The following is a 24,915-nucleotide window of genomic DNA, read 5'->3' on the forward strand; positions in this document are numbered from 1 at the left end:
TGATTAAAAACCTCCAAGGAAGGAGAGCCCACCACCTCCCGAGGAAGCCTGTTTCACAGAGGAACTGCTCTAACTGTCAGGAAGTTCTTCCTAATGTTGAGCCGGAAACTCTTTTGATTTAATTTCAACCCATTGGTTCTGGTCCTACTTTCTGGGCCCACAAAAGACAATTCTGCACCATCCTCTATATGACAGCCCTTCAAGTACTTGAAGATGGTGATCATATCACCTCTCAGCCGCCTCCTCTCCAGGCTAAACAGACCCAGCTCCTTCAACCTTTCTTCATAGGACTTGGTCTCCAGACCCCTCACCATCTTCGTCACCCTCCTTTGGACCCGTTCCAGTTTGTCTATATCCTTCTTAAAATGTGGTGCCCAAAACTGAACACAATACTTCAGGTGAGGTCTTACCAGAACAGAGTAAAGTGATGCCATCACTTCACGTGAACTGGACACTATCTACTAATGGACGGCCGGCCCGCCTCCGCCCCGGGGAACCTGGACCGGGCTTTGCAGGCTGTTGCAACATGGCTTAGACTGAGCGGGCTGAAGTTGAACCCAGCGAAGACAGAGGTTCTCCATGTGGGTCGTGGCACTCTGGGGAAGGAAATATCTCTCCCGGCATTTGACGGGGCGCCACTGAAGACGGCGCAACGGGTAAAGAGCCTGGGTGTTTTACTGGAGCCTTCATTATCAATGGAGGCCCAGATAACAGCCACTGCCAAGTCAGCATTTTTTCATCTGAGGCGGGCGAGGCAGTTGGCCCCTTTCCTAGAGCGGCAGGACCTAGCAATGGTGATCCATGCGACGGTCACCTCAAGACTGGACTACTGTAACGCTCTCTACATGGGGCTGCCTCTGTACCGGACCCGGGAACTGCAGCTAGTGCAGAATGCGGCGGCCAGGCTGCTACTTGGTCTCCTGAGATGGGAGCATATATGGCCGGGGCTACGCGGACTGCACTGGCTGCCGATTGTATACCAGATCCAGTACAAAGTGCTGGTCATAACCTTTAAAGCCCTATATGGCCAAGGACCGACCTACCTGAGGGACCGTCTCTCCCCATATGAGCCCCAGAGAGCACTGAGGTCAGTAGGCAAAAACAGACTGAATATCCCTGGGCCAAAAGAAGTTAAACTTCAAAGCACCCGCACTCGGGCCTTTTCAGCCGCGGCCCCACAACTCTGGAACCAGCTCCCAGAGGAGGTGCGGGCCCTGCGGAGCTTAGACCAGTTCCGCAGGGCCTGCAAGACCGCCCTCTTCAAACAGGCGTTCACCAATGACTGAGCTAATGTTACTGCTAAATTAATAATGTTTACCGCCAATGTTAGTTTTAGGAATGTTTTGATTATTGATTGACTGGTTTTAATGTGAACTTAATGTTTTATTATTGTACTGTTTCACTTTTAAATGTTGTTAGCCGCCCTGAGCCTGCCCCGGCGGGGGAGGGCGGGATATAAATAAAATTTTACATTACATTACTATACTTCTGTTGATACAGCTCAAAATTGCATTTGCCTTTTTAGCCACCACATCACACAGTTGACTCATGTTCAGCGTATGGTCCACTAAGATTCTAGATCCTTTTTGCACATACTACTGCTATGACAAGTCCCTCCCATCCTATAACCATGCATTGGATTTCTCCTACCTAAATGAAGAACTTTACATTTATCCCTGTTAAAATTCATTTCATTGATTTTAGCCCAGTTTTCCAGCCTGTCAAGGTCATCCTGTATCCTGTTTCTGTCTTATACTGTATTTGCAACCCCCCCCCCCCAATTTAGTGTCATCTGCAAATTTAATAAGCATTCCCTCTATTCCTTCATCCAAATCATTGATAAAGATGTTGAACAAAACAGGCCCCAGGACAGATCCTTGAGGCACTCCACTTGTCACTCCTCTCCAAGAGGATGAAGAACCATTCACAAGCACTCTTTGGGTGTGATCTGTCAACCATTTACAGATCCACCTAACGGTAACAGGATCCAAACCATATTTTACCAACTTGTCAGCAAGGATAGTATATGGAACCTTGTCAAAAGCCTCACTGAAATCAAGATAAATGATGTCTATAGTATTCCCCTGAACCAGCAAGGTAGTCACTTTCTCAAAAAAAGAGAGTTCAGGTTAGTTTGATATGACTTGTTCTTGAGAAACTCATGCTGGCTCTTAGTAATCACATGCATTCTTTCTAAATGTTCCAGGACTGACTGATTATTTATTCTAACACTTTTCCAGGTATAGACGTCAAGCTGACGGGTCGGTAGTTACCCGAATCCTCCTTTTTCCCCTTCTTGAAGATGGGGACAACATCTGTCCGCCTCCAATCTTCCAGCACCTCTCCTGTTCTCCAAGAATTCTCAAAAATAATAGCCAGAAGCTCAGAAATTATATCCGCAAGCTCGTTTAGAACCCTTGGATGCAATTCATCTGGCCCTGAGGACTTAGTTTCATTTAAAGAAACTAGTTTATGTATTACCCCTATGCTGATCCTAGGTTGGAACTTCATACCCTCCTTATATGTTCTTCTTTTGTTGAGCACTGTTTTCCTCAGAAGAGAAGACTGAGGAAAAGTAGGAATTGAGCAGTTCTGCTTTCTCTTCATTACCTGTTACAATTTCCCTTTCCTGCCCTCACAATGGGCCTACCATGTCCTCGCTCTTTTTCTTACTCTGAACATAAGAAAATAACTCTTTTTTGTTGTTTTTAGTACCTTTGGCCAGCCTAAGCTGATAATGAGCTTTAGCTTTCCTAACTTTTTCTCTATAAGCACTGGTGATTTGTTTATATTCATCCTTGGTTATAAGGCCCTCCTTCCAATTCCTAAAGGAGTCTTTTTTATTTCTCAAGTCTTTAGAGAGCTTTTTATGGAGCCAACTCAGTTTCTTTAGGCTTTTTCCATTTTTTCTTTTCATAGGAACCATCTGTGATTGTGCTTTCAGAATTTCACTTTTAAGAAGCTCCCACCCTTCTTGAACCCCCTTCTTCTTAAGTATTTCTGACCATGGGATTTTACTCAGCATAGTTCTAAGTTTATCGAACTTTGCTTTTCTGAAGCCCAACTTCAGTTTATCGAACTTTGCTTTTCTGAAGCCCTGACTATGTATAGCTTTTCCCTTTCCTAAGACTGTAAATTCCAAAATCATATGGTCACTACTGCGCAGCGTGCCCACTCACTTCTTCAATCAATTCTTCCTTGTTGGTGATAATCAAATCCAAGATAGCACATCCCCTTGTTTCCTTCTTCACTTTCTGGAAAAGGAAATTGCCAGCAAGACAAGTCAGGAATCTATTTGACCTTTCATTTTTAGCAGAGTTAGACTTCCAACAGATGTACGCGTAACTGAAATCTCCCATGATAACTGTGTCCCTTCTCTTGGAGAACTTTGCAATCAGTTGTAGGAGTATCTCATGCAAATCTTCTGCCTGGCTTGGTGGTCTATAGCAGACCCTCACAATAATATCACTGTTATTTCTTACTCCTTTTGTTTTTACCCAGGGACTCTCAACTGAGCTGCCAACTACTTCAATTATCGTAGACTGGATTTATTTTTCAGACACCTTTCTGGGGCTAAAAAAAAAATTACACCTTTTAGTATTGTAAAATGACTGGCCTACTATGAAATCTAGTCCACAAGCAAAGGAACTATCAGATATATAATTTCTCATTTATATAATTTTAATTCCAACTGTAATATTCCAAGGTTTACTATAGAAATACTTTTTAACATAAGCAGTATTTCCAGCGTTATTATAAATACCAAAGGGGATAGAGGGCACCCTTGTCTTGTTCCTTTACAAATTGCTATTTTCTCTGTCAAATCTGCATTTATACAAAGTCTTGCTTGTTGGTCAGTATATATTGCTAGGGTTTGTAGACTCTTTCGGGATCAAGTGCCGTGTTCTACTGGAGAAAGTTTTCCTTCCAGACGTTTCGTTCTCAGCTGCGGAGAACATCCTCAGTGGCGTTGCAGCCGGAGCAGGCACTCAGACCTTCTTGGCTGCTGTGCATTGAGTGGGGCTTTATATTGCCTTTACCATTTACCTTCTTGGCTGCTGTGCATTGAGTGGGGCCTATATTGCCTTTACCATTCTAACAAAGTCTTCACCCAATCCCAATTTCTCCATTACTGCAAACATAAAGTCCCAATGAACATTGTCAAAAGATTTCTCTGCATCAACGAAAAGAAAAGCCATTTCTTTTTCAGGATGTTTTTCATAATATTCTATTATATCTATTACAGTTCTGCTATTTTCTCTTAATTGCCTTCTGGGGAGAAACCCTGCTTGTTCCTCTTTAACAAAACTATTCAAATGCTGCTTCAGGCGTTCCGCTAAAATTCTAGCATATATTTTGTAGTAATTATTTAGCAATGAAATTGGTCTATAGTTTTTTTACATTAGTCAAATCTCTGTCTTCTTTTGGTATCAACGAGATTACTGCTTCCTTCCAAGTATTAGATATCTTCCCATCTATTCTTATAATGTTCATCAATTTCTGAAGTTTTGGAAGTAGAGTTTCTTTAAGAACTTTATAAAATCTTGCTGTAAAACTGTCAGGACCCGGAGCCCTCCCTGGCTTCATTGAGTTAATTGCCACTTTAATTTCTTCCTTACCAATTGGGTCGTTTAAGATCTTTTTCATATTGTCCATTAGGGGTTTAACATTAATTTCCTGTAAATACGCATCTATTTTCTCTTTTTCCTCCACATGGCTTTTATACAAATTTGCATAATACTTATAAAGCTCTCTTTTGATTCCTTCCTGGTCAACAATTTCTTTGTTGCCCAAACTAATTTTATTAACAATTTTATTTTCCCTTTTTCTTTTCATTTGCCAGGCCAAGTATTTTCCAGCTTTATTTGCACTCTCAAAAGATTTTTGTTGAAGCCTTTTTAAGTTCCATTCTACTTCTTTATTTAACAAGTGTCTTAGTTGGTCCTGTAGAATTCCAATTTCTATTAAAATCTTCTTTTTCCCCGGTCTCTTTATAAACTCTCTCTCCTTCTTCTTAATCTCCTGTATGTCTGTCATTTGTTTCTCTTTAGCTTTTCTGTCTTTATTATTCAATGTGATTAAAATACCTCTCATCACCGCTTTATAATCATCCCACACCGTTTGATATTGAATGTCCTCATTTTCATTTACTTGGAAAAAGGCTTTAGTCTCTTTTTGCAAAGATTCTACTACCCCATCTTTCTGCAGTAAATCTTCATTTATTTGCCATCTTAAAGTCTTTTTGGTAGGTTTCACAGACCACATTATTGGATTATGATCTGCTCTTATTTTCGGAAGAATCTCTATTTTTTTTTTTGTTGTAAGTCTCAAATTTTTTGTATTCCATGACATATCAATCCTTGAGAAAGAGTTATGTCGAGCTGAGAAGAAGGTATAGTCTCTAACTGTAGGATTTTTCTCCCTCCAAATGTCTACAAGATTTTCTTGCTTGGCTAATTTAAAAAAAAGACTTTGGTAGTTTACTTTCATTATGCTTCTTCCCAGATCTGTCCAAAATATTTTTAACTGTACCACTAAAGTCTCCCATTAACATGATTTGCTCATATGTCTCTTGATCAAGTTGCTGCATAATGTCCTTTAAAAAAGAATTTTTTGCCCCATTAGGGGCATACGGTCCCAATAGCAAAGTCTTCTTGTGGTTCATCATCACTTGCACTGCAATATATCTACCATCATCGTCCTTAAAAATCCATTTTGGTTCCAATTCCTGTTTTACATAAAAAATTACGCCTCTTTTTTTCTCCTTAGCCAATGAAAAAAATCCTATACCAAATTGCTTATTCCACAAATATTTGTAATCCAATCATTTAATATGTACTTCTTGAAGACAAATTATGTCACATTTTTGCTTCCCAATCCAATGAAAAGTTGTCTTTCTTTTTTGTGGTGAATTAAGTCCATTTACATTCCAAGATAATAATTAGTAATCCATCATGGTTTTCTATTTTAATCTGAACCTCCAAATTCTTTATTCTCCACCAAAAACTTCTCCATCTCCTGAGTGCTTGTAATGGTAATCCTCTTCCCCTTGTATTCAAAAACCAATCCTTCTGGGAGAATCCATCTATATCTCATTTGACTCTCTCTCAATTGCTCAGTCAGTTTTTTATATAATCTTCTGTCACTTAAGACTTTCCTTGGTAATTCTTTCATAATTCTAACATCACTGTCTTCCACAATCAACTTGCCTTCATACTGTTTACTTAGAATCCTTCCCACCAAGTCTCTTGTTACACATCTCACTACCACATCTCTTGGTAGTTTATTTTTCCTTGCATATTCTGAATTGACCCTGTAAATATAGTCATAAAAGTAATTAGTCTCCTCAGGATCATCTCCAACATATCAGCAATAATCCTTATTATGTATTTCCTTAAATCACCATCCTTTTCAGGCACACCTCTCAAAAGTATCTGATTTTCCATTCATTTGCAGTCCTGCAGTACTGCTTTGTCCTGCAATTTTTTAAATAGTGGAATCCACTGTATTAATTCTTTCATCATGGTCTTTCACTTCCACCTCTTGGATTTTTTTGGATACTGATTTAAACTCTTTACTGAGAACTTCTATATCTTTTTTAAATTCCTTCTTACAATCACTTATAGCATCTTTAATCAGTTTAGACAATCTAGTTTCCATGGCATCCATCTGTTCTTTTTTATCAGCCTTTTTGCCCTCTTGGATCTTGTCTGTAATGGATTTTGGGCTGACATTACTGCCTTCCCATTATAAATATAGACTTTACAATTGAAGTCACCAAGTTCTTTTTAAATGGTCTAGTCTTATAGATTAGGGCATGCCCTTTCAGAAAAGCCCAAAATCGCCGTCCTCCTATGCCCCTGGGTCCAGATATTAATTTTTTTTAAGTTATAATTTCCCAAAATGGTGCTCGATGTTTCTCTATGGTTTAGTCCTAGAGGGGCTTAAAAAAACCTGTAGTTTTCCCTTCCCTTGATGGCCTCTTCCGCCCACACTTGCCACAAAGTCTTGTTATCTATGGTTGTGAAGTCTCACGATGTTCCCAGACGTCATTTCCTGTAATGACTTGTTGATCTGCAGTTCTTCCACTCTCGGGGGGAGTGACCACAAAAATTCCAAACAATATCAGCTTTTGCCTTTTTTAAGCCTTATATCTGTTTAACTCAGTCCAAGATTTCCCCCTCCTCCTTCTTTATTATTACAAGTTGTTTATGTGTCCAGACCTTCGTTTGCCTTCCAAATATTTCCCAATTTAGTCCCAGAGCAACAGATAAAAATCTCTTTACCTTTGAAGTCCCGACATCAAACACACTGGTCTGTTTCTCTTCCACGATTAATTAGCCCTTAATAAGCTTGGCACACATTGAATTTATGTTGATTTAACAACCCCAGATACCCTCCATAGACATTGGAAGAGGTTCTTCTCCGGAGACTCTTCAAAGCAAAAAAGAAACACCCACACACACGGGATTTCTTGTTAGCCAAAGTACCTCTCCTCAGAGCTTTAAGCATATCTTGGCCATCATCTTGCCTAGATGATGTAGACAGCAGGTATTAAAACACCTTCTCTGTCCTGAATAGAGGGTCTGGTGAGCTCCCCCACTGGAAAGCTCGTCAATTATCCATGAAATCCAAACCGGAAGAAGATAAGGAGATAGAGGGTTTGAAATTAAAAGGCTTTTCTTACAAATACAGAGCGTTTGCAGATGATGTAATGTTTATAAATGAAAACCCAACTCAAGTTACACCGTTGTTGCTCCAAAAAATAAAAGAATATGGTGATCTGGCAGGCTTTTATGTAAATAAAGAGAAAACAAAAATGTTGTGTAAAAATATGCCAAAATCTAAGCAAATGGAATTACAAAATTAACAAACTGTGAAGTGGCCTCTAAAGTAAAGTATTTAGGAGTAGAAATTACAACAAAGAATATTGACTTATTTAAAAACAACTATGAAAAGCTTTGGCGGAAAATTGAGGTGGACTTACAAAAATGGAATAAGTTGAATTTGTCTATCCTGGGTAGAATATCGGCAATAAAAATGAATTACCAAGAATAATGTTCTTGTTTCAATAACTAAATTGGAGATGGTTCAATCGAAGTTTGTACGATGTATCCTACAGGTGCCAAAATATGCCTCATCTATTGCAAATAGGCTGGAAACGGGGCTTCCAAGCCTCTCCACAGTAATGTGGAATAGAGGTTTGAGTCTCCTTTTAAGGGTGCTGGTGAATCCGGATGATATAGTACATCAAATCTTCTATGACTCATCAAATCTTCTATGACTCATTTGTTAGCAATTGGTTGAGGAAATTAAATTCCAAACTAGAGGAATGTGATCTGAATATTGATTCCCTAGCCCTCATGTTCAAGAACGGGGCAAAAGTAATTATCAGAGACCGATTACTGGAATTGGAGTTAAAACAATCTCTGGCCAAAGTTGGGGGGACGTATATCCCAACCTTTTTTACAAGTGATCTTAAATGTGCCAGGTATCTAGAAAAGATACAGCCAATTAAGATCAGGCGGAAGCTGTCCTTGGCACGCCTGAACATTCTTGACACAGCAGTACTGAGGGGCCGTTTCCACAAGATCCCGTTAGAAGACAGGATCTGTCCGTGCGGCCTGGAGGAGGTCGATACGGTTCCCCATCTCATTCTGAACTGTCTTTTCCATACAGAGGCAAGGTACAGACTTCTGCGGAACCATCTAATGCTCGCTAAATCTTTAAATCAGGCCCAAGTCATTTACTTCCTCTTAGGGGATGGGAGTGATCAACTTTCTCTGGATCTTGCTAAGTTTCTATATGTTACCGACCTTGACAGGAAGAAATTTAATGCTGTTTGTATTTGAAAGAAGATGCCCTTAGTTAAGTGTTGCCTACGTCAGATAATTTTATTACTATTTTGATGGTTGTACATAGTTTTATATTGTTATGTTATATTTTAGCTTGGTGTTGTGTTGTACTGTTATTGATGAGTTGTGTTGTTGTTGTTGATTGGCCTAGAGCCGCAATAAACTGACTGACTGACTGACTGACTGACTGACTGACTGACTGACTGACTGTTCTTGTTTCAAACTATACCAATAGTGAAAGAAGATAAACAATTTCATAAATGGCAGAGGAAACTTTCGGAATTTATATGGGCTGGCAAGAAACCAAGAATTAAGATGAAGATCTTGACAGACGCTAAAGAAAGGGGAGGCTTCCAAGTACCGGATTTAAGAACATATCATGATGCAGTTTGTTTGGTATGAATTAAGGATTGGATAGTGTTATTAAACAGAAAATTATTAACATTAGAAGGCCATGGAAAGGTTTTTGGTTGGCATGCATATTTGTGCTATGGGAAAAGTAAAATGGATGTTTTTTTTCCTCACATCATTATGTAAGAAGTAGTTTGCTTAAAACTTGGTTGAAATACCAAAAATATGAAGATGAGAGGAAACCATTGTGGATTGTGCCAACGGAAGTAATAAAGTTATATTCGGGTATTGAGGAAGAAAAATGGTTACCAAATAAACAATTGTTAAAAATACAAGGAGGCAAAGCATAATTAAAATCAGTTGAAGAATTGGATTATAAATTTAATTGGTTTCAATGGTTACAAATTAAAAGTCTGCTGAAGCAGGATATTAGGAAGGAAGGAATAAGACAAGAATAAACAGAAATGGAGAAAATGCTGTTTGGTGAGGATGTAAAATTGATCTCAAGAGTATATAAACTGTTACTGAAATGGTCTACAGAGGAAGAAGTGGTAAAATCTCAAATGATAAAGTGGGCAATTAATATAAACAAGGAAATTCAGATGGAACAATGGGAATATTTGTGGAAGAACTCTATGAAAATTTTGGCATGTAATAACAAAAAAGAAAATTGTTACAAAATGTTGTATAGATGGTATATGACACCAAAAAAACTGTCGAAAACAAATAATCAGATGTCTGATCAATGTTGGAAAAAACATGAAGGGTCCTTCTCCCTGTCACTATTATATGTAAAGAGACAGCTTATAGCACGTGCTGCAGAACTGAAAGTAGATCTAGAGGCTTAGATGATCTACATGACAGCAGGTGGCTGGCTGCCAGAAGGATTGCATCAGCCAGCAGAGTCAGCATGACACAGCAAGTTGCTGATTGGCTGACCAATGTATAAATGTACAGAGCAACTGTGGTGATTGTGGGTTAATGAAGTTGGAGTGCAGCGGAGCATATTGTCAGTCAGGAGAGTGAGTGGTGTTGTAAATAAATGTATATAGTGGTTTTACAGCTACTGTGTACAGCCTTCATTCTTGCGTCGCTAAGAATCACCCTCTTGGTCTCTAAGCGCATCGACACTCCCATATGTGGTGGACTTGTGAAAGGGCTGTACAGTATTGGCAAATGATGCAGCAAGAAATGTCAAAGATTTTGGGATACAAAGTGAAGAAGGCACCAGAAATCTTTTTGTTGGGATTACAAATAGAAAATTTTCCGAAGCAAGACAGAACATTACTTTGGTACATGCTTTCAGCTGCACGGACATTGTATGCGCAGTTGTGGAAGCAAAATAAAATTCCAGAAAAATGGGACTGGGTTATGAAAACTATGCACTGGAGTGAAATGGACAAATTAACAAGAACACTAAAGGAACTTGATATGGAAAAATTTAATAATGAATGGCGAAAGTTTCAGAACTATGTGGAAGAACATTGGAGAGTGAAAGAACACTTGGTGATATTTGCTAATGGATAACTTGTTTATCAGCAATTTTTAATTTACTGAGACAAGAATGATAGTTAAAATGAGAGTATGAGAAAATATTTTGTTCTTTCTTAAAAGATTATAATAAGATAGATAAGATGACTTATAGTAATATATTGGATCATTAATCAAATGAGGTAATAACCATAAAGAAGTATAAGTTCCTTTTTTCTTTTAAAACAGTTTTTTTAAAATATTAAATTACCTTTATTGCTTTTATATTGTAAGTAACACTGGGGAAGTCTTGAAACGGAGGAGGGGAGGTGGAAATGTGATGCAACATATTGACTTTTATTTGAGAGAAGTAAATGAAATAGTGATATATGTTGTAGAAAATAGTTTTTAAATTGATAAATAAATTATGGTTTTATATGTTTTATTGAATTGATTGTTTTTATGATGTTGTAAGCCGCCCTGAGTCCGCTTGCGGAGAGGGCGGGATATAAATGTAAAGTAATAAATAATAATAATAATAGAATAATAAAAATTGTTTTTACACAAGAAATACTTTTTAACATAAATCATTAAACGATTGCTTTACACTCACTGTATGCATGAAAGACTAATATCAGAACTGTTATTTGAGACAAGTGGACATTTTAAATTGTGAATCCTGAGTCAGAAATAAGTGGCACTGCAGTCAATAGGGTAAATAAACATACGATGGCCTTGGTTAAAAGTTCAAAAAGTCAGTTTCCATATAAAATCAAAGCCTGCTCTTAAGTGTACCACAGTGATGAGACTCCTCCACAAAAAAAGCCAAATGAAACCCTTCCTAGAAAAGTTACTTTGGTTTCTGAAAAAGAATTAATTTTGCGACCCATCTGAATACTCCTCAAGCAAATCTGCATTTCAGACAAAGTGTGAGCAAACTCCTCCTTCTCATGTAATATCAGAAAATTGATTTACACAAGCTCAGATTTTGACCAATCAAAGTAAATTTCCAAGCAAATATTTATTATAAAATGTGATGTTTCCAGAAAATAAACTGTCCTTAAATAAAGAAGGCTAAGGTACCTGCAACTGCTTTCTGGATACGTAGAAAACAGCTATTACCCACCTCCAAAGTGTCTTTGGGAACATTCAAACAGTTCTCTGAATGGACATAAGCACTGCTTAAGCATTACAAAAAGCATGTAATAAATTTAATTCCATCTGAGCAGTGCTCAGAACACTTGTGTACATTCAGCACACAACTGGGCAGCACAAATGTCTTTTTCTGTTCTATATCAATAAATCCCTGTTAATAAATCACTATGTAACACATTAGGGCAGGAAACTGACTTGCCTGAAACCATCTAACAAGGGCTGAACTGGAATGTGCCACATCATTTCAACTACTTTTAATTAAAAATGTGATTGCTTTGAATTTTAAGTTTATTTGGGAATCAATCTAGATGAAAACTAGGAAACAAATACTTAAAAATAAATATCCAAACTCAATATTGCATCCACCACATCACACTAAGGATGAGGTTGTTTTGGGATTTTTAAAAAATGTATTAATATAAATGAAGACTACCAAAAGTTATTATGGCATAAAATTCCATGAGTCAAGAGTTAAGTTCATCAGATGCATGAATCCATAGCGCCAATATAGTAACATTAAAGACTGTAAACAACAGAAAGTTATTGGGGGTGGGGGGAAATCATCAGTTTAAAACAAGATCCAAAGTAATTACTCCACTCTACAAGAATGATAACCACTTGCAAATGTTAATGACCAAAAATAATTCCCATCTGGAATTATTCATATAAAATGCAAGCAAGATCCTCCCAAATTAACTGCATAGACCACAAAATAACTGAACATTAATTATTAACTACTCTAAATGTATAACATAATATGTACTTTTTTCATGTACAACTACACATAAACGTATCTTCATAACTGTAAATGTATTAGAATCCACCTAGTTCAAGAATTACATAAAATTACAATCAGATCCTTCAATGTTTCGCTATGAGCAAAAGGAAAAAGAATTAAGATACAATCAGAGAACAAAGTTGAAATTATACTATTATTCTGTTCAATTATCTATCTTTTTATACTTCTACCCAGTACAGATGTGCAGGGGAAACCATTCTTTGTTAGCATGATTGCTTGCTAATATTCAAAGATGATTGACTATTTTTTCAATAGGAGCTAATGACAGATGTTCTCCTAATAGCTAGTAACCTCTCTCTTACTTTTACAATGTGATATCCTTCAAAGCTGGGGTGGCCAAACTTGCTTAACTAAGAGTCATAAAGAATAAATGTCAAATGTTTGAGATCTGCAATACAAGGAAGGAAGGAAGGAAGGAAGGAAGGAAGGAAGGAAGGAAGGAAGGAAGGAAGGAAGGAAGGAAGGAAGGAAGGAAGGAAGGAAGGAAGGAAGGAAGGAAGGAAGGAAGGAAGGAAGGAAGGAAGGAAGGAAAATAGATGGGGAGGGGGAAGAAAAAGTTGGAAAGAAAGCAACTTTAACTTTAAATGCATTATCCAAGCTGCCCGCTGGCTTGGCTTGGAGAAGTGATTTAAAAAGATAAATGCCTTCTCCGAGCAGGCTGACAGGGTGGTGGAGGCTTTGAGAGTCACACAAAATGTGTGCAAGGGCCATATGTGACTCCTGAGCCACAGTTTGGCTACTTCTACTTCAGAGTTTGGAAAAGTAACACCCTGCACTTACTGGCAACGGGCAAAGAAACACTCTGGGGAAAGACTGCTAGTTGAATTTAAGCAGGCAGGAAAAGAAAGATCTTGGAAAGCAGGGATTCTCTGAAAATCTGAGACAGGATTTTAAGAGTGTGTTTGTTTCCAGCTTAATCTATTTGTACATCTGCAAACACCCTCAATCATCATGCAAAATAGCACCACTAAGTAGATATCAGAAGTGCTTCAGCACTTCTACAGCACAGACTGAGCAAATTGAAGATTTATTGGATGTGTAGCCAGCCAACTCAGAACACTTTACAGTTTGCATCTGATTAGCAATGACTTCCACAAAGGTACAGGAAGCTTCAAAAAGTAGACTGAACAAGTCACAAGGAAAATAAAACCTCAAGAGTGATGGGTTAGTCATTGTTTCCTCCTCAGTCACCTTTTAAACATCTGGAACAGTCAAAGACCTCATTCTTCTGACTGGTCTTGAAGCCTCTTAACTGTTCGAGAAAGCAGTGGAGAAACTCATGCAGCTTTCTCTCTCTCTCCAGCTTCCCCAATTTCCCTACTTCCACCTCATGGATCCTTTACTCACATTTGCAGTATGACAGCAGGTAGAGAAGTCTGCCTGTGCTACAACCAGGTCAGTTTCACCAAACAGGTATGAATCAGCAAACAGATGCTGTCCTCTTTATAGAGACTATAAACTATCTATCTATCTATCTATCTATCTATCTATCTATCTATCTATCTCTCTCTCTCTCTCTCTCTCTCTCTCTCTCTCTCTCTCTCTCTCTCTCTCTCTCTCTCTCTCAAATTTATATCCCGTCCTCCCCACCGAAGCAAGCTCAGGGCGGCTAACAACATTCAACTAAAACAATAAAACAGAAAGCAATAATTTAAAAATTTTAACAATAATTAGTACCGATTAAATAATTTTAAAACAATTTAAAATTTAAAGGCAAGTTGAAATAGAGCTGTTTTACAGGCCTTGAAGAACTGAGCAATGTCATGCAAGGCCCTTACTTCTTCTGGAAGTTGGTTCCACCAGTGAGGGACTGCAATTGAGAAGGCTCTTCCTCTAGTAGCCTTCAGTCTCGCCTCCCTCGGCCCGGGGATTGACAATAAGTTCTGTGATCCAGATCTAAGTACCCTCTGGGGAACATGTGGGGAAAGACGGTCCCTAAGGTAGACAGGTCCTCGGCCATATAGGGCTTTAAAGGTGATAACCAGATAACCTTGTAGCGAATCTGGAATACTATTGCCAGTGCAGTTCCCGCAGCCTTGGCTGTATGTGCTCCCGTATAGAGAGACCCAATAACAGCCTGGCTGCTGCATTCTGCACCAACTGCAGTTTCCAGATACGAGACAAGGGCAGCCCCATGTAGAGGGCATTACAGTAGTCTAGTCTCGAGGTGACTGTTGCATGGATAGTTGCTAGGTCACAGCGCTCAAGGAAGGGGACCAACTGTTGTACCCGCCTAAGGTGGAAGAAGGTGGATTTCACAGTGGCTGCTATCTGGGCCTCCATTGCCAATGTGGGCTCCAGCAGCACCCCCAAGCTTCTGACTTTGGGCGCCGATATCAGTGGTGCCCCATCAAAAGCTTGTAGAGAGATTTTCCATCCCAAACCACCACGACTCAGGCAAAGGACCTCTGTCTTCATCGGATTCAGCTTCAGACGACTCAGCCTAAGCCACCCTGCCACGGCTTGCAGCGCCAGGACTAAATTTTGGGGGGCAGAGGCCGGCGGGCCATCCATCAGTAGACAGAGCTGGGTGTCATCAGAATACTGATGGCAATCCAGCTTAATTCTCTGGACAATCTGGGCAAGGGGGCGCATATAGATATTAAATAACATCGGGGAGAGCACCGTCCCCTGAATTGAGCGGATGTCTCTGGGACGATTGTCGCCCGATCGCCACCCTTTGTCCTCAACCGCAGAGAAAAGAGGAAAGCCATTGCAGGGCCAACCCCTGAATCCCTGCGTTGGCAAGGCGGTGGTCCAGCAATTGATGGTCGACCATGTCAAACGCCGCTGACAAGTCCAATAACATCAGCACCACCAAACCACCTCGATCCGGATGTGCTCCTTGGCCCAAAGGCATGATGAGGACTGTAGTGTTCCTGCTGTATACCTTCTTTACTGGACAGGCGTATGATGTTGAGAGGATATGCATACCAGCAACCCGGGTATACATGCACAAACAATTCTACTGAAGCAGCAATATTTCTAGGGGAACCAAGCAGCATACAATCCAAGAAAAGCATCCCAGAATTCCTTGCAATGTCACAAATGATGCTGGGCCCCAATTCTTTGTATTATACTTTGCAGTGTCTTTGCAGAAGTGGAAACAGAAAGAAGATGTTGGTCAAAGTTCAGAAGTGTTTTCTCAAGTATAGGCAGGTGTAAGCAGAGAGGAGGAATGATAGAGTAAGAGATTTAAGGAGCAATCCTTAAACAAGTTACTCAGAATCCCACTCAGACTCACTGTATAGAGCTTACTCTGAGAAAAATTCTCTCAGGGCTGCTCTTTTTGCTTGAAATACATATTCACTTTACTTCTGAGAAAGAAATGCCCTCATTTTGGCCCAGGCTTATAAATAGAGTGATTAGCAGACATTCTCATATTTTGACATGTTACCGTTTTATTGGTTTCTCATGCTCATGCTACCCACATCAAAGATTTGCTCAATTTGTTAATTTTGCCATTCTGTCACTGAATTTTAAATTTGTACCATTTTGCATCCTAAACCAGTGCCTACTAGCTATATGTAGCTCTTCTCACTGTACCTGATTCCTCATCTGCAGAAGTGTGCATGCGCATGAAAACTTACATTCTGAATAAAACTTTGTTGGTCTTAAAAGTGCTACTTGACTTCTACTTTGTTTCACTTTCTTTCAAATTGACATATTTACGTCATAGTTCACCTTCCTTATGGAGGACCTAGATTACAGAAATGGAAGCTGTATATACACTATAATTTTCTATTGCAAGTTAATTAATACAGAATAATTAATTTTAGTTCCCTGCTTTAAAATAATGGGGACTAGATTGACCTAAATATGTGCGATAATGCAAATCAGAGAAAACAATCTCAGGATGCTTAAGAAGTGGTTAAAAATCAGGTTTCATCTTTCCTAATAAGGAGAAAGTGTGTTTTAAGTAAACAGCCTGCACTGTAATGATAGGGCTGCCAACCTCCAGGTGGTGGCTGGGGATCTCCTGGAATTACAGCTGATCTGCAGGTAGCAGAGATCACCTGAAGAAAATGGGCACATTGGAAGGTGGACTCTACAGCATTATACTCCAGTGAAGTCCTTCAACTCCCCAAACCATGCCCCCCTCAGGCTTCACCCCCAAAATCTCCAATAATTTCCCAACCCAGAGCCGGCAGCCCTAATTCCTAAATAGGACCGAGGGCGTAGTAGGAAAGTGTGATACATATGCGAATAAATGGGGGGGGGGGGTTGTGGCAGACACACGGGGGGGTCATGTAAAAAAGGAATATGAGGGGGAAAAGGTTACATGTGCTCAAATGTGCGCATGTTGCCACAGGCTCCTCATTCTCTTTGGTTATGACAGTCTGCGTGGTTCAACACGCGCTGCGGAGAGCTCGGAATACAGTGCAAAAGGAGACCTGCGGAAGGAGGGGGACGAAGGCCGGAAGGGGCACTTTGCTGATGTTCTGTGAGGGTACCAAGACCAGGCGGTGGGCCGCGCTCACCTTTAAGGCGCTCGCGCTTCCGTTGCCAAGGCCGCGGCGCGTGTGATTCCCAGGAGCAAGGCCGCCGCCCCCAGCACGTGGCCTCAGCCCCAAGCCAGGCGCGGGGACTTAGAGCAGGCACGCGGCACACGAAGCGCTGGCCAGCTCTGCTAGGCGCGTTGTGAGTCGTGAGCGCCTTGCCAGCTTCCCTGCCTAGTTAAGCAGCGGCGAAAAGAAAACGTCGAAGCGGTCTGCCGCGGCTTTCTCACCTTGGGGAGGAGAGAGTGGTCGCTTCGGTGTGGGAGGAGGGAAAGAAACCTGAATTATGACAAAGCAGCCTTCTTGGAGCCTGGAAGTAACGCCCGGTCCGCGGGGGGTCTTGCGGAAAGGAAGCTATAGCGGTGTGCTGCAGCAGAAAACGGGTGCGCTCGCTCTTCAGAGCCGAAGAGCCATGCATGCCTCGTTCTTTTTCTATACTTTTAAAGATATTTTGTATCTCGCCATTCTTCCCACTCTTGGGCAGAGAGAGTGGCTTGCCCAAGGCTGGAAGGTGAACTTTGCAGCTAATCAAGGATTTGAACTCAAAGCCACAGCAAGCTGATTCCAAGAAGGAAGGAAACAAAGAGGAAAGCCTGCTCCACGAATAAACGGTCGTTGCAACTGCTTTTAAATACAGTTGTCACTTAGGTACATGGTTTTCCCCCAATGCTGATTGTGCCCATGTTGATGGGAAAGATTATTTTGTGAAATGGTCCACAAACAAAATTCCACAGGATTCAGATTAGAAATGAAGCATCCATGTAGATAGGCGTGACTGCTCTGGGAAAATGAATAATTGCTAAGCAATTTAGACTGATCTCATAAGATCTTGAAAACTGAGCAGGATTGGGCCTGGTTCGTATTTGGATGGGAAACCACCAAAGAAGTCCAGGGTTGCTATACAGCAGCAACCAGGCAATGGCAAACCTCCTCTGAACGTCTCTTGCCTTGAAAATCCCCTGGGCTTCCATAAATTGGTTGTGACTTGACAGCACTTTCCACCCCATAACCACCTATCCAGGATATGTGATTTGCAGCGTCACAGCTTAGGTGTAGCTTTCAAATGCATCATAAATCATCTATATGTTGGCATAACGTGAATCAAAAATTTCTTTCTTCACGGATCTTTTTCTCTTTTACAAACATTTATGTTGGCTACTATAACCTGAACTTTTGCAGGCAAAAACTGGGTCAACTAAAGGATCTGATGCCACAATAAATTGGTTGGTTGTTAAACAACCTCATCACATTAAGCCTAGCTTTTTGGGGGGTCTGGAAATACACACTTGTGAAATGTATGCCATCCATACATGTGTGATTTGCTGTCTGTCAGTAAATATACAATGCAAGCTGCTTTGGGTGTGTTTTGCAGAAATAAAGTGTACAGTTTAAATCAGGGGTGTTGAACTCATTTGTTATGAGGGCCAGATCTGACATAAATGAAACCTTGTTGGGCCGAGTTGTGTCAGGCCGGGCCCTGCGTGTACCTATTTAAGATTAGGTAGCAGAGATATAAACTTTATAAAGGACACAGACAAATACAATTAAAGATTTTTTAAAAAAACTTAAACTAAAACATGCTTAAAACATAGCACTTGTTGGTCTTAAAAGTACTTTCTTTGGATTTCTCCCATGGGATTCAGGGAGCTGGGCAAAGGAAACATTGCTTCTTTCCTTCCTTCCCCAGGGGCAGGACCAGATCTACATGATTTGGGGGGGGGGAATCAAAAAATGGCGCCCCCTTATGGGCCATTCTATTTTATGGTCCCATAGAATACAGTGGGCTCCATACCCAATTTGGCGGGGGCCCCCTCTGTCGGCACCCAGGGCAAGCACCCCCCCTCTGCCCCCCCCCCCCTAGATTCAGCCCTGCCCAAGGAACTAGGATGGGGAAGGAAGGAAAGCTTGGCTCAGTAGCTCTGCTGTGCAATTGAGACAACCTGGCAAAGCAAGCTCTCCCTTCCCCCTTCCTCCCTATGGAAGGAACCTCAGCCAGTAGAGAAAACAGAGTCTTCACTCTGTAGCTCCTGTCCGATTTAGCAAGCCTTGCAAAGCAAGCTGTTATGCAGAAGGAAGCAAGAGAGAAGGAAGCAACCAGTTGCTTGGGGCCTTGATAGGAGCCCTCCGAAGGCCTGATTTGGCCTCCACGCCAGATGTTTGACACCCTGGCTTAAATTAATATATTTCCCAGTGCTGATCTTAATTTCTAAATTGAACTGTAGAGATGCAAACCTCCCCAGAAGTCATGCCTGCTTATTTGAATGCTTTATCCTTATTCCAGTGGGGGGGATAATTTTGAGGTCCACTTCATGTGATTTTTTTCCAGCATGGAAGTAGTTTGCATCTTTAAAAAGTAGGTGTATGAACATATAGTTTTTAAAAATGATTATTCTAAGGCTTCTAAGCATGGAAATATGCTAAAATAGATTTGTGGTCTTGCTTCAGGACAGTATAAATAGGTGTACAGCGGGGGAGGGGGGTTCCTACATTGAGATTATCTCAATGAAAACAGGATTTGAGGCAGCCCACAATATCATAGTTCTCCATCAATTCAAATGTATTATTTATTCCCATGTTCCTGGTTATGGTGATAAAGCAGGTTTGTATGATGAGCACTGACAAATTAATTTCTAGTCTATATGCTTTGTTGTACATGTGCTTGCTTCTGGCTTTCAATATCTAGAGCTGTTTTTTTCTGCACTTTATTTTTACAAATATGGAGGGGTGGGTTTACAATAATGTTATATAACTTTTATTTATATGTGTCTACTAACTGTACACAGAGAGAGAGAGTCATTCTGGACCTCAGTTTGGGAGCAAAATGTGTTGAGAGAGAATTTAACAATTAATTAAATATATGATGAATATATCCTAGTCTGCAAAGCTGCATTACTGTAAATCATACTAGACCTACAGATCTTAATTTATCACACAGGCTTGTACATATGTCTTTAACTAGATCTGTGTTGAAGAGTTTATCCTGTGTGGATGTAGTTCTCTGTATGTGTGTATAGTGTATATCCTCTAGATCAGGGGTGGCCAAACTTGCTTAATGTAAGAGCCGCACAGAATAAACATCAGATATACGAGAGCTGAAAGACATGAACATGGGATGTTTGAGAGCTGCAAGACAAGGGAGGGAGAGGGAGGGAGGAAAAGAAAGCAACTAACTTTAAATGCATTCTCCAAACTACCAGCTGGCTTGGCTTGGAGATGTTATTTAAAGAGACAAATGCCCATGGCCATTGGGGCGGGGGCTTCAAGAGCCACACAGTATATCTGAAAGCCAGTTTGGTCACCCATGCTCTAGATCTATGCCTGTACTGATGGAGCCTTAGCTTCTTCTGTTGCCTGTTGTGTCTTAAGGTTGTACAGTTCCATCTGTTTATCTGTGTTCTGCCTCTGTGAGTATAACTGCAATTTTGACTTTCATACATTACGCATTTATATTCTACATAATTGCATCTGAATCTTTAAGCCTAATAAATATAGATGCTAAGTGTCTCTCTTGTGTAGTCCTGCTATTGTGATCAGTTTGGTAGCACAAATTCCTGCCATCTTTTGCCCAATCTTCAATTTAATCTCCTCATTTTACTGCCATATCTTTTACAGGATACTTCCCATTTTCTTATCGTAACACAAAGATGTGTGTTCTGCAGCTTCTTTGAAGAGCAAGTATCCATTGACTGTGGATTTTCTTTACTCATTCCCATTGGGAACCCAAAGCAGCTTACATCATTCTTCTCTCTTCTATTTTATCATCGCAACAGCCCTGTGAGGTATGTACAGCTGAGCATGCATATGACTCACCCAAGGGTACCCAACAACTTCCATGGCAGAATGGGTATCAAACCTGAGTCTTCCAGGTCCTAGTCTAACACTCTAACCATTAGACCATGGTGGATTAGAGTTGAAGCAAGAAAGATTGCCCATTAACTGTTTCATATATATTTTTTCTTCCTTTCTATTTTTGCTATAAAGTCACAGCTGATTTATGATGTCCCCATGGGGTTTTCATGGCAAGAGATGTTCAGAGGTGGTTTGCCATTGCCTGCTTCCACATCCCAACCATGATATTCCTTGAAGATCTACCTACCAAATACTGGCCAGGGCTGACCCTGCTTAGTTTGTGAGAATGGTCAAGCCAGGTCAGGGTGATATCATCAGGGAACCAACTCCCTGATGATGTTAGAGCCTTGCGGGACCTTGCCCAATTCTGCAAGGCTTGTAAAACAATACTTTTTCATCTGGCCTTCAACTAAAGTACAGAGCTGCTTAACATCATGGTATGGAACTTAGCACCAAAACTGTTTTAAAAATTTGTTCAATATTTAAAGTGCAATTGTTAATTTTAATTTTGATCTTACTGTAATTGTTTTTATTGTATGGTTTTATTTTTTATTGTGGATTTAATGTTGTTGTTACCCGCCCTGAGCCTGCTTTGGCGGGAAGGGCGGGATATAAATGTGAAAAATAAAATAAATAAATTCATATAGTCATTCTGTTATTGTTGAGGCCCATCTTCTTTTCCCATCTTCTAAAATGACTTTTATTCCAATATATTCTGCTTATTTTAGTTGTATATAGTTCTGTAAATAAATTGATAGACATGAAGTTTAAATTGAAGGCTGAAAATATATTTAAATTTTGAATGGAATGATCCACCTGCACAACTAAACATAGAGGGCCTGGAGCTACAGGTCTCCATGGACCCCTTCAATCAGCCCTCATTCTTCCTTAGTTTGTGCCCTCTGCCCCATCTCACAGAAGACCGAGAAGAGAACTGCCTGGGCAGGAGCAAGTTATTTTATTATAAAATAAAAACAGCTCTCAGAATGAAAGTGGGGAAATGATTTGGTGTATCTGCCCCTTCCCATATCGCTGCTTTGATCTTGGTGGAGCCACAGACATCTCATGTTTCCATGCATTAAAACCTTACAGCCCAATTCCAATGCATTATTTGTGAATGCTGTTAATGCAAAACAAAAGCAGGAGACAGCCAACTGGGCATTTCCCCTCAGGGATACACAAAGTATATCTTAGCCTTGCACCATTTATGTGCATGCACAAATTTTACAGCTGGAAGACAGAAAGTAGAAGAAAGCACTTTTTAAAATGAATTACATTCCACCAAGCCTAGGAAATGGAAAATGAAGAGGAAGTGGGAAATGAAGAGCTTTCAGAGTCCTGAGAAAATACTCTTAAATCAAATTTGCATTCTAGGCCAATGTAGATGGTTTTTTTCCACACATAAAGTTTGAGTCTTGTGTTTAAACTGGTATATAGTGCAAAGGTGAAACCATCTTCAGCAGGAATGGATATTCAATTCCTTTCCAGTTTTAAACCACAAACTTTTTTATATCTAAAGCAAACAATGGGAAACAGGCTCAAAAGTGTTTGTAGTGGGCCTTTCTAAAAATGGTTTGGGGCATCTCCATTGGATCTACACGGTGGAAGACAAAGGCTGGCCTAAGCATCTTCTGCCAGAACAGCCAGGAAGAAAGTTCTAACCAGAAAAGGAGGCGCATTGCTAACCGGGAGGGGGGGAGGCGCTTGCGTTGTCCGGAGCTTCCGAATCCGAACCTGCCGCCAAGAAAGAGGAAAGTCCGAAGGCGATCGAAATGGTCCCGCCCCGCTGCCCCACCGCCTTCCCGGATCGCGCGGCCAGCAGCGGCCACTGGCGAAAGCCGGGCTGGGGGAGGCGGGGTCGAGCTGGCCGCTGGGGGTGGTGCTGCCAGAAAGGGGAGGAGAGAGAGCCGCGCGTCTGCCGTGCCTCCGCCGCAGGAGCTGCCTGCCGCGCTCCGACAGCCACACCTGCGGGCTGGGGCGGCCAGCGAGCAAGCGCCAAGGCCCCGCCCCCTCCCGGGAAGCGCTCTCCCGAGCCCCTGGCCACGCCCCTTCTGGCCACGCCCCTCCGCCACACACGCGCGCGCACCTCCCCCCCCCCGCAGGTAAACTTTCGACTCCCACTTGCGGCGAGGGGGACGTAGGCAGATGTCACCGAGATCCTGGGCTATTTATAGACGCGCCAGGCGAACGTGGCGGGAGGGGGATCCTGCCTCGCGCCCGCCTCTCCCGGAGTCCCGTCAGACTCGCCGCCCGAGCGGGAGAGGCGGCGCAGGAGCCAAGCGCTGGGCGAGCCCTCCGGCCCTGCCTCTGGGGGGCCTCCGCGCGGCGCCTCGAAGGAGCCTGCGGGCGCCAGGGGGTGTGGCGCGTGGGTGAGCGGAGAGGCTGCCTTCCGCGCTGCCCTCCCTGTCTGGGGCGCCAGCAGGGGAGGGGAGGCAGCCCGAGGTTGCTCCACGCGCCGTGGGGAAGGCGCCCGCTTCCCGGCAGCCAGCAAACCCTCCACACCCCCTCACGGGCGAGCGCCTCCTCCTTTGTCTTGCCAGCCACCATCTTCCAGAGAGGCGAGCACGTCCAGGCGAAGGAGGCACAGCCGCCCGGCAGCAAGCGAGAGAGCCATCTTGCAGCCCGGCACAAGCGCTTTGCCTGGGAAACGTGCGCGAGGGAGAGAGGAGGAGGCGCGGGGGGGGGGGGGCGAGAAGAAGCTGCCCCCACAGCTGGAAAGCCCCCGCCAGCTGCAAAAGGCTGCGCTCCCTCCCGCCTCCCCCGCAGCCGCGAAGAGCAGCGTTTTGGGGCGTCGTAGTAGATGCCTCCTGACGTGCCCGGACTGCCAATAGCCTCTCCACCTGCACGCAGCTTCACGCGAAGCCGCCCGCTGCGCCGCCGCTGGCCCTTCTCCGGGGAGCAGCTGCTGGCCCCCAATGGCCGGCAGCAGCCTCCCTGCTTCAGGCCTCCCCGGGTCGCCGGGGCCTGGTGTGCTTCAGCCAGAATGCACCATCTCCACACACCACCACCAACCACCATGTTGCTGGGGGTCGGGCCGATGCCACCCAGCCTGCGGGGGGGGGGGGGAAGCGCCAGCTCGAGGAGCTTGCTGAAGAAGACAAGGAGACAAAGAGAATTGGCTACAGTTGGGTCCATATTGCCCCCCCTCACACCCCCCTGCCTCCTGACCCACCCCCCACCTCCCCTGAAATCACGAGAAGCCCTCCAGGCACCCATTTCCTGGGGGGGGGTTGCTCTTTCCCACCCCTCCCGCCTCTACTGAGCCAAGGAGGGGAGGAATCAACATGTCTGAAGGGCTCCCCATCTCCGCCGTACCTGCTCTCCAGACAGCATGGCTGGCTCTTGCCTCAGCCGAGGGGCTCGGGGGTCCTTCTTCCTACATGGCAGCCACTAAAAGCCAGCTGCTACTTTGCCCTGGTTAACCCCCCCCCACCCCAACCCCCAGAAAAGTCTCCCCACAACCACCCCCCCCCCTTCCCCTTACCTTGGTTTGTAGAAGCAGAACCTCTAGGCGGACAGATTAAGGGAGTGAGCATGTTGGGAGTATCCAGTCTCCTCTTCTTGCTTGCATATCCACATAAGAAGAATGAGGCTTGGGGAGGGGGATGCGAATTTTTTTCTTTAAAAAAAATCTCTTTCCTGCAAGAAGCCTCAGCGGTGGCAATCTCGTGCCTCGAAGCAGCGTTGCAAATGCCAAGAGCGACAGAAAGAGCGAGGAGAGGACGTTTCGGAAGATGAATCAGACCGTGAGGATAGGAGGATCGTAAAATGCAGGATTCAAAGAGATCATTCCATTTGCTCCTTTGGGAGAAGAGAAAAAACAAAAAAGCACAGGGGGAAAGCCCTGGTAGTTCTTCGAATGGTGCAAATAGCCGAAATATATTCCCGGCGGAGCCCTAGCAGAAGCAGCGGAGTCCGGATGCAGCGGCTGTCGGTT

General features: G+C 42.5%; 1 protein-coding gene across 1 annotated transcript in view; it reads right to left on the reverse strand.

The window, feature by feature from the left end:
• Positions 1–24,578, reverse strand: part of GRIN2B (glutamate ionotropic receptor NMDA type subunit 2B) — a 502,950-nt gene extending 478,372 nt beyond the window's left edge. Inside the window, exon 1 of the mRNA XM_060245306.1 lies at positions 24,463–24,578. The gene's annotated coding sequence lies outside the window, so the exon portion shown is untranslated. The remainder of the gene's footprint in view (positions 1–24,462) is intronic.
• Between the last annotated feature and the right edge of the window lie 337 nt (positions 24,579–24,915).

This window comes from Heteronotia binoei, chromosome 8 (genome assembly GCF_032191835.1).
Source record: "Heteronotia binoei isolate CCM8104 ecotype False Entrance Well chromosome 8, APGP_CSIRO_Hbin_v1, whole genome shotgun sequence".
Taxonomy (NCBI): Eukaryota; Metazoa; Chordata; class Lepidosauria; order Squamata; family Gekkonidae; genus Heteronotia; species Heteronotia binoei.